The sequence below is a fragment of the Camellia sinensis genome, chromosome 6, assembly GCF_055761805.1.
Source record: "Camellia sinensis isolate YWXY chromosome 6, ASM5576180v1, whole genome shotgun sequence".
NCBI classification, from domain to species: domain Eukaryota; kingdom Viridiplantae; phylum Streptophyta; class Magnoliopsida; order Ericales; family Theaceae; genus Camellia; species Camellia sinensis.
In genome coordinates this window covers 104,309,424-104,319,544 of record NC_138966.1, presented here as the reverse complement: position 1 = coordinate 104,319,544, position 10,121 = coordinate 104,309,424, and the positions used below count along the sequence as shown (strand labels likewise).

The 10,121-nt window shown below is 45.5% G+C and overlaps 1 pseudogene; it reads right to left on the bottom strand.

Annotated features, from left to right (window-relative positions):
* Window positions 1–2,116: 2,116 nt before the first annotated feature.
* On the bottom strand, window positions 2,117–3,096 carry LOC145793464 (uncharacterized; annotated as a pseudogene).
* Window positions 3,097–10,121: the final 7,025 nt, after the last annotated feature.

Here is a 10,121-nt window from a genome sequence, read left to right as displayed (position 1 = left end):
AGATGCTGACGCATCATCCTTGACCCGGATGTGCTCATTGATGCGCTGCATGAGCTGGCCCATGGACGTCGGTTGGTGCATGGTGAGCGAGTCCCGCAGTCTATGTCCGACCGGGAGACCACGCTTGTATTGAGTGATTGCAAGGTTGACCGGGCAATCCAAGATCTCGTTGAAGGTCTCCCAATACCTGGAGTTATATACCTTCAGTGTGTCACTCGGTTCCATCTTGACACTTAGTAAGTGATCGACTTCCTTTGGTGTTTTTGTGTTGGTTTTGAAGCACGTCACAAAGGCTTCGACCAACTGGTGCCACCTTTGTATGCTCCATTCCGGTAACCTCTCGAACCACTTTAAGCCCAGTTCGCCTAAACTTGACGGGAAGATTAAGCACATGAGTCCGTCATTTCGCCTATGTCCGGCCATAACTTGTCGGAAGAAGCTCACATGCATGTAAGGATTGGTTTTTCCGTCGTAGAGTGTGACGTTAGGCTAGTGGAAGCCTGCCGGAAGCGGTGTTGTTTCTATTTCCAGGGAAAAAGGGGTGGCACTCAGCCTGGCCAAGTCCGTATCTTCAAAGAGTGGCACTGCCTGGCGGGGTGGAGGCATTCCGACCTCCTCGTTGGCGTGAAACCCGTAGGATAGCCACTGGAACGCCGGTATTCTCTAAGCTTCGCGCCGGCGAGCCCGCTCCTTTAAGACCGCCCGCAAATCCTCTGAATGTGTGGAGTAAGAGTACCTCGACGTCGTCTCCGGACGTGAGGGTTTGTAGGTGCTGTCTTGCGCGCTAGGCTTTTCTTCATGTGCGTCGGAATCACCAACCTGGTAACTTCTGGTAATAGATATGGACTGAGTGCGTCGTTGACTCTGACCGCCTGAACGGCGGGATAGGGTGCGCTCACTGTGGTCACCCACTCCAGCTACACCTTTACCTTTGACATGCCGCTTCAGATCCTCCATCTCCGTCGCCATTCGCCGGATGACAGCGTCTTGGTCCCTCAACTTATTTTCCAGACGTCTGGCGTGTGAGTCTCTCCTCCGCCGGTGACCGTCTGGACTCCGTGAATGACCATGACTTCTTCCGCGCTTATCTCGCGCGTCTCCTGACTGTCCTCCGGTGGGCGTCCCCAAGTCCGCCATTGGATGGATGGCGGAAGGGCCTTCTCTCCTTCGGGTGAACTCCGGGGTGGCTCCGTCTATGGCAGACAACGGAAACTCGTCGTTGTTCGCCATGGACGGCGATCAGATGAACCTGGAAGACAAGGTTTTGTCTGTCAACCTTCCCACAGACGGTGCCAATTGTACGGGGAGCAAATATTCCGGCAAGCCCATACTCCTTTCTTCCGAGCTCCGTTTATGTCCGATCACCTATGAGCAAATAACGGTGAGCTGCCCGGCGGTGTGTGGCCGGAAAAACCCTCCGACGATCAAGTTAGCACACACCTTAGGATAGAGAGAGAGAGAGAGAGAAGTGTTTGAGTGTAAGAATTTCCTTACAGAATGTTCGTTTGTCTCGTATGGGGGGCGTAGACATGCTTATATGCCCTCTGCGCCCCATATCCACTCCCAGTCATCTCTTGACACGTGGCTCCGCTATCCCATCTGTCAGCATAAACCTTGCTGAACATCACCTAATCTCAACTGCCTGCCTTCTCAGCTGGAGCTCGGCAGCCGAGCTCCTCTATCCACGGCTGTGCTGTGCTTCATATCCAAGCACTTCACGGGCTAAGCCCAAGGAGGACCGGGCTAGGCGACATCTCGGCAAAGCCTAGCTCGGGGCACCTCCTGTGGTCGGCCTTCCTGCCGATTAAACGATTACCTCGGCTGACCACGCCTTTCCGGGCGCCGGTCATTCAACTTAACTGGCTCCACCATCGCCTGATCAAGCAGCTCGGTCCAACCGAGCACTGCCTTGCCAAGCAGCTTCTTTACGGTCTGGGGTGGCACATACTTGGCCCAACTCCTGCCCGGCCCAACTCCTGGCAGCCCATCTCCGGGCGGATCGCCGGTCATCTCGGCCCCATGCACCATTAGGCTCTCAACTTGCTCGGCCGTTACCTCAGCCCAATTCCAGATCATAAATCTCCCTCTCAGAAGGGAAAGAAAAGAGAATAAGAAATCAATCTATCAATCATAGTAAAAAGGGTCCATCAAAGCAATAGACTCAATCATTTCCCCATTCCCAATCCCCTCTATATATGGCTTCAGTCTTTGGCCATTCACTTTGAAAGTGTGGCCAGTCTTTGGATCTTGCACTTCAACGGCGCCATGAATAAATGCCTTAACAACCACAAAGGGACCATCCCATCTTGATCTAAGCTTATTCGGAAAGAGTCTCAATTTTGAGTTAAAGAGCCACACTTTTTGGCCCGGTTCGAAAGATTTTCTATTAATGTGCTTGTCATGGAATTCTTTAGTCCGATCTTTAAAAATTCTTGAACTCTCATATGCATTATTTTGGATTTCCTCCAACTCATTGAGTTTCAATTTCCGGTTGAGCTCAACTGCGGCCATATCGAAGTTAAACTTCTTTATGGCCCACAATGCTCGGTGCTCGAGTTTAACCGGGAGATGGCAAGTTTTGCCAAACACTGCTCTATATGGTGACATCCCAATGGGTGTCTTATAAGCAGTGCGGTAGGCCCATAATGCATCAATCAATCGTTGTGACCAATCTTTCCTATCTGGCCTCACCGTTTTCTCTATTATATGCTTTACCTCCCTATTTGAGACTTTCACTTGGCCACTAGTTTGAAGGTGGTATGGAGTGCCAACTGTATGAGTGATAGAATATTTCTTAACTACCGACTCAAAGAACCGGTTACAAAAATGCGTACCCTAATCAATTATTATGGCTCTAGGAAACCCAAAACGACTAAAGATGTTTTCTTGCAAAAATTTGATTACCACTCTATGATCGTTTGTTCGGGTAGTTATTGCCTCCACCCACTTAGACACATAATCTACTGATAAGAAAATATACTCAAACCCGAATGACGACGGGAAAGGTCCCATAAAATCAATCCCCCAAACATCAAATATCTCTACCACAAGAATAGGGGACATTGGCATCATGTCACGCCGAGATATCGAACCCATTTGCTGACAGCGCAAACAAGTTCTACAAAATTGATGGACATCTTTAAAAATTGTGGGCCAATAAAACCCACTCTGTAAAATCTTGGCGGCCGGTTTATACCCACTAAAATGACCGCCACATGCAGAAGAATGACAAAATGTGAGAATGCTATGCACCTCACTCTTCGGTACACGCCATCGGATCACTTGGACGGAGCAATATTTAAACAACTCCGGATCCTCCCAAAAATAATACCTGACCTGCGAAAAGAATCAGTCTTTGTCTTGCTTAGACCAATTTTGCAGAATTTTCCCAATGGCCAAGTAATTCACAATATGTGCAAACCACAGGGGGCTCGCTCGTGACAGCTCAAGGAGTTATTCATCCGGAAACGAATCATGCAAAATAAAAGGGTCACTAGTATACTCAACGAGGATTCAGAAGAGGTGATCCGCCACCACATTCTCAGATCCTTTCTTATCTCGGATCTCTAGGTCAAATTCTTGAAGCAACAAAATTCATCTAATTAACCTAGGTTTGATCTCTTTCTCTGATAGTAAATACCGCAAAGCGGCATGATCAGTGAAGACTATGACCTTGAAACCTAGGACATAGGACCGGAATTTATCTAAGGCAAAGACCACAGCTAGCAACTCTTTCTCGATGGTAGTATAGTTCAATTGTGCATCCGAGAGAGTGCGACTAGCATAGTATATAGCAAATGGTGCCTTATTGACCCTTTGGTCCAACACAGCCCTGACAGCATAATCAGAGGCATCACACATGATTTCAAAGGGAAGCGACCAATCTGGTGATTTCATGATTGGGGTGGTGGTCAGGGCCATTCTCAGTGTTTCAAATGCCTTTAAGCATGCCTCATCAAAGATAAAAGGCATGTCCTTAACCAGTAAACTACACAAATGACGTGATATCTTACTAAAGTCTTTGATGAACCTACAATAAAAACCTGCATGCTCTAAAAAAGATCTAATTTGACGCACAAAATTGGGTGGAGGAAGGCTTGCAATGAGGTCAACCTTAGCCTTGTCTACCTCTATACCTTGAGGGGACACAATGTGTCCCAACACTATACCCTCACGAACCATAAAATGGCTCTTTTCCTAACTCAAAAGTAGGTTTGCCTCAGTGCATCGTTCCAACACTCTAGTCAAGTTCCTAAGGCATTCCTCAAAAGAAGGTCCAAACACCGAAAAATCATCCATGAAAACCTCTAAGAATTTCTCCACCATATCAGAGAAAATGGCCATCATACACTGTTGAAAAGTCGCCGGTGCATTACATAGCCCAAAGGGCATGTGCCTGTAAGCAAAAGTGCCAAAAGGGCATGTGAATGTGGTCTTTTCCTGGTCAGCGGGGCACACTGGGACTTGATTATACCCCGAATAACCATCAAGAAAGTAGTAGAAACCCTGCCCCGCTAACCGTTCTAGGATCTGGTCAATGAAAGGTAAGCGAAAATGATCATTCCTAGTCGAGGAATTCAGTCTCCTATAATCAATGCACACTCGCCACCCAGTAGTGGTTTGTGTGGGGACTAACTCTCCTTTCTTATTCTCAACAACAGTGATGCCTGATTTCTTAGGCACCACTTGTGTGGGACTCACCCACTTGCTATCCGAGATGGGGTATATAATACCCGCATCCAACAATTTCAATACCTCATTTTTCACTTCTTTCATATTAGGATTTAGTCTTCGTTGCATTTCACGAGAAGGTTTGGTATCCTACTCTAGGTGTATATAATGCATGCACACGAAGGGATCTATCCCTTTCAAATCAGCCACTGACCACCCTATAGCACTCCGATATGCCACGAGAACACTCATTAACTGACTCTCCTGCTCGGCAGTCGAGTCAGATGCAATGATGACTGGTAAAGTATCTTGGGGCCCTAAAAATGCATACTTGAGTGTGGCCGGGAGTGGCTTCAACTCAAGTGTAGGTGGTGTGACCAAAGATGGTACGGTGGGCTCTCTCGACAGAGGAGGAAGTGACTCAAACCGGGCTTTCCATGGAGGAAAATACGGTGTGAAAGAAGCATTTAGCAAGACATTCACCTCCTCAACCGACCCGTCAATATCAAAATTTTCAAACCCAAAATGAGCTAGACAAGTCTCTAAAGGGTCCTCTACAAGAATGGAGGGCAAAACTTCCTCCACAACCTCATCCACAACATCCACAAATAAGCACTCCTCTCTCTCATGGGGTTGTTGGGATGCTTGGAAAACATTAGGTTTCACTTGCAATGTTACCAAATGAAAATTCCATCACCCCAGTACGACAATTAATATATGCATTGGCCGTAGCCAAGAAAGGTCGACCTAAGATCACCGGGATTTGTTTCCTAGAACTGGCTACCGATTCCATATCTAATACCAAAAAATCAATAGGGAAATAAAGCCTATCAACCTTTATTAGCACATCCTCAATCATACCACGTGGCACTTTGAGGGACCGGTCAGCCAACTGAAGAGTAACAGTAGTGGGCTTCAACTCGCCAAGCCCAAATTCCTAGTACACAAAGTACGGTAACAAATTGACACTAGTCCCTAAATCTAATAAGGCCCTATCAATGAAATGGTCCCCTATAATGCATGCAATGGTTGAGGCACCCGCGTCCTTAAGCTTAGGAGGTGTGTCATTCAACAAGATGGAGCTTTCTTGCTCCGTGAGTAGGACCTTTTGGGACATATGTGTCCTAGATTTACGCTTTTGCGTACAAAGGTCCTTCAGAAATTTGGCATAGGAGGGTACTTGCTTAATCACCTCCAGCAAGGGGAGGTTGATTTTTACCTGTTTAAAGACCTCCATCATTGCTTCCATAGATGCAGCCTTCTTATTAAAAGGGGACGGTGTATCAAGGCATTGGGGAAAGGGTGCCTTAGGCACATATGGTGCCTTGGGCTCAAGTGAAATGCTAGGGACTAAGTCATCCCTCTTAAGTGTTTTCCCCTCACCCTTGCTCTCATTGGGTGTACCACCGTGGTCACCCTTCTTAACTCTAGTTACATCAAACGCAACTGAATGAGGCTCTAACTCCCTCCCACTTCTCAAAGTAATCACCGCTTGCACCTGCTTATGGCGCTTTCCATTCCCACCCGAACTCTCTGCCCGGTATTGTCCCTTAGGGTTGGCCACAGTTTGACTTGGTAATTTTCCCTCCTCTCTCCGATTCATGTTGTTAGCCATTTGACCCAATTGGGCCTTTAGCTTGGCAATAGAGTGAGTGTGGGAGTGAACTACCGGTGCTAACCCCTTCAGTTCTGAGAGAACTTCCAACACCTGAGTCTCAAAGGCTGAGTTGCCCTGAGGAATAGGCGGGGGTTGTGGTTATCGGTACGGTTGTGGGGGTCGATAAGGTTGCGATGGTCGGTAGGATGATTGGTTGGCAAAATTATTGAAATTCTGCCTTAGTGGTAGGGGATTGTAAGAAGTTCCTTGTGAATGAGGTCTCCATGAAAAATTATGGTGATTTCTCTATCCCGGATTGTATGTGTTGGAGTATGGATCATTACCCGGGTTGGAGAATCCATGAGCCACATTCACATGCTCTTGGACTAACTCCGGAAATTGTGATGCCGAAGGGCACTCACTCAAGTCATGAGCAGGGCTCGCACATATAACACATGACTCGTGAAATTGAGGTTGATCTTGCTGGGTAGAGGCATGTCCCGCAGCTAATAATTGCTCCATTTTGTGGGACAGTGCCTCTACTTGTTGGGCTAACTCTAGGTTTTGTTCGACCTCATAAATGCCCCCTCTTTTCGGGGCTCCAACTACTGGATGCCGGACTTGCCGGGCTGCGGAGGCATGGTGAAGGGAATTATCACTTAGGTTCTCAAACAACTGCCATGCCTCGGCATCATTTTTGGACATGAATGTCCCACCATAGGATGAGTCCACCATTTGGCGGTGCGGTTCAGTTAAGCCGAAATAAAAATGTTTGAACAAGTTGCCAATCAGGCACTTGGTGGTGGGGACACTGTTGGAGAAGATCTTGAAGTCTTTCCCACGTCTCATGGAATTGCTCGCCATCCATTTGAGCAAAGTTTGTGATGGCTCACCTAAATTGGTTGGTTTTACCTATGGGAAAGTACTTCTCCAAGAACCGTTGCTGTAATTGGTCCCAAGTTGTGATTGAATTAGCAGGTAAGGAATTCAGCCAGTGTTTGGCTTTATCCTTTGATGAGAATAGAAACAATCGCAACATTAAGGCCTCATTTGTGAAATTCTAGATCCTCACTGTCGAGCAAATTTCTAGAAATTCATTCAAATGTTTGTAAGGATCATCCTGAGTTAGTCCATGGAATGATGAAGCATTTGTATGGTGCTGGACTTAATCTCCTAGTGAGCAGTAGTGGTGTTGGGTAATTGGATGCATGATGGTGATGTATATACAGTAGGTGTGAAAATAATCCTTGAGGGTCCGGTTAGGCACATTCGGGACATCTGGATCTGCCATCTCTAATGGCTCAATGTATGAATATGAATACTCAAGCCTAGGAACATGGGTAGAGGCCCTAAGTCTCCTAAGAGTCCTTTCTAGTTCAAGGTCCAAACTCCACAATTCAGGACGACAAGAACGGCGCCCGTGCATACACTACCCACACACACACACAAAAAGTTCCGACTCTGTGCACTAAGTTACGAAAGCAAAATACCAAAGGGAGAAATACTCACAGTGGTTTAACGAAAACGCTTTACTTATCTTGCGGGTGCTTGACGTGTAAACGTTGTCTCCAACCTCTAATTGAGCTTCGTCTTTCTTTTTAGCACTTTGGTGCTTTGCTTGTGAGTGTTTGCTTCTATTTACACACTTTAGTGCTGCAGTTTTTTTTTTTTTTTTATTTTAAAGCGCGGTTGAGCTCTGCTTGCACTTCGGTGATAGCTCCAATTCCAAACGCTCTGCACACTTAGCAACACAAAAGCATAAAATCCTAAACTAAAAATTAAAATAAGAATGTAACTTTAAATTAACTAATTTTTCCAGAAGTCCCCAGCAACGACACCAAAATTTGATGGGTCGTTGAACGCGCCAAAATTAAACACTAAACTACACCAAATTCTTTTAGAATAATGGCAAGTCCAGGTATCGATCCACAGGGACAATTGTGAAATTAAACTAATTTAATTGATAAATTCCTAAATTAATTTTGAGGAAAAAAATGATTGATCATAACCTAATTTAATAACGAATAAATTAAACTAAATAATTAAATTATCAATTATAATTGAAAATTGATTTACTGAATTGGGAAAAAACCTAGGGCGAGTCCACCACTAGTCACGTAAATAGAGTTTTCAAATTGACAACAATTATGTTATGGTTCGAATGGAATAATGCTTGTAACTACAAGTTCAAAGCATTTAACAAGAAAGTCATCACGTTCAATGTACGAGCACGAACAATCTCAAGTAGTACGAATTGTTCACTCTAAACTAAGGTAATGATACGACTCGTCTCTTGTAGTATGATTCGTCTCATACCTTGAATGTAAAAGAATAGAAAACTCTTGTATGAAAAACATTCAACAATCACAGAAAGCCGAATATTTGAAAAAATAATGGAAAATATATATATATATATATGAAACTTCTAAAACACCATACAAGTGTTCAAACCTTCACATAATTGAAAATCCAAAAAGAAAAACCTATTACATGGCTAGGGTTTCATCAAAACCCTAGAAAAGGAGACTAGCCACTCATGGAGGAGTGGAAGGAGGTAGATGGAGAAGAAGCCACTGTGGGAGACATGCTTGAAGCTTCAAGTTTCAAGTTCCTCTTCTTTTCAAACCCTAGCCTCCTTTTCTTGACAAAACAACTTCAGAACCCTAATCCAGCCTTTTTTTTGCCTATTTATACCAAACAGGTTAAAACATCTGGCACGTTTTCCCAGAAAAATTCAATGCACGTGCGGAAAAGTCAACTCTCTCCAAATTCTGTCTTTTTACCTATTTTATGCTCCGACTATGTACAACCTGGTTGACATTCAACAAACATAAAGTATACATTTTGACAAGCCAGTGAAGTTAAGAGATCCTAATTAACAGCCTCAATGATGTATAATTCGGCCTTAATCACTAACATTAATATATAAGTGTAGACACCCTATTTTTGACCGACCTTAAGACTCAGACGTCACCAACTGAGCGCTCGGTGATGTTGCATATTGTGCTCGTTCTGAGGTTGCAAAGTCTCGGCTGAGAGCCTTGCCTCTGGGCTTCGGAACCTTTTCGTGTCTTGCCTCGGTTTGCGAACCAAGTCATATTTTCTCTGTTTTCTCTTCCTAAATGGAGAGAGAGGTCTCGTAGACCATCTCTCAGTGGCCGTAGGCTACGTTTCGTGGTTGTAGGCCATTTTTCCTGCTTGGAGACCAGTTTCTGATTTTCGGAGCCGTCGGCCGCGCGCCTCGGTTCAAGACTGCTTAACTACCTCCGTTTGCTTCGGTTTTTGGTACACACCTTGTTTCCTCTCCCTAGAGGGACACTGTGACCCGGGAGACCACCTTCGGGGTCGCATGCCACTTCCGATGCTTAACAGTCAGTTTTTAGGGCCCCCAGTTGCGCGTTTTGGCCCCCCGAACCCTTATTTTGCATCGGTTAGGGTTCATTTTTGGCATGGACCCTAGTTTCATTGCTAGAAATGTGGTAGTATGGTGGGAGACCACATTTTCTTCTTGGAGACCACTTTTCTTTTTGCCGCCCGGCTTTCTTGTTAGAGAGGTGGTCTCCCTCACTTTTGGGCCATAATTTCTGGTCTCCCATACCACCATTGTGTTGCATTCATCTAGAAGGCCACCAATCTGGTATGGCCGACCACCTTCTCTTCTTGAACCTTTTGATCCCTGGTCGGCCGACCAGGGCAAGTGGTCGGCCGTCCACTTGAACTGGTCGGCCAGCCATCTCATTTTTTGTCTCCCTGAGTGTAATACAGCTGTGCCAGCTGGGAGGCATTTGCCCCATCCTCCGAGATTTAACCCTTTTCTTTGGAAGCTTTGGCCCTTTTTGCTTAGCTTCTAAGA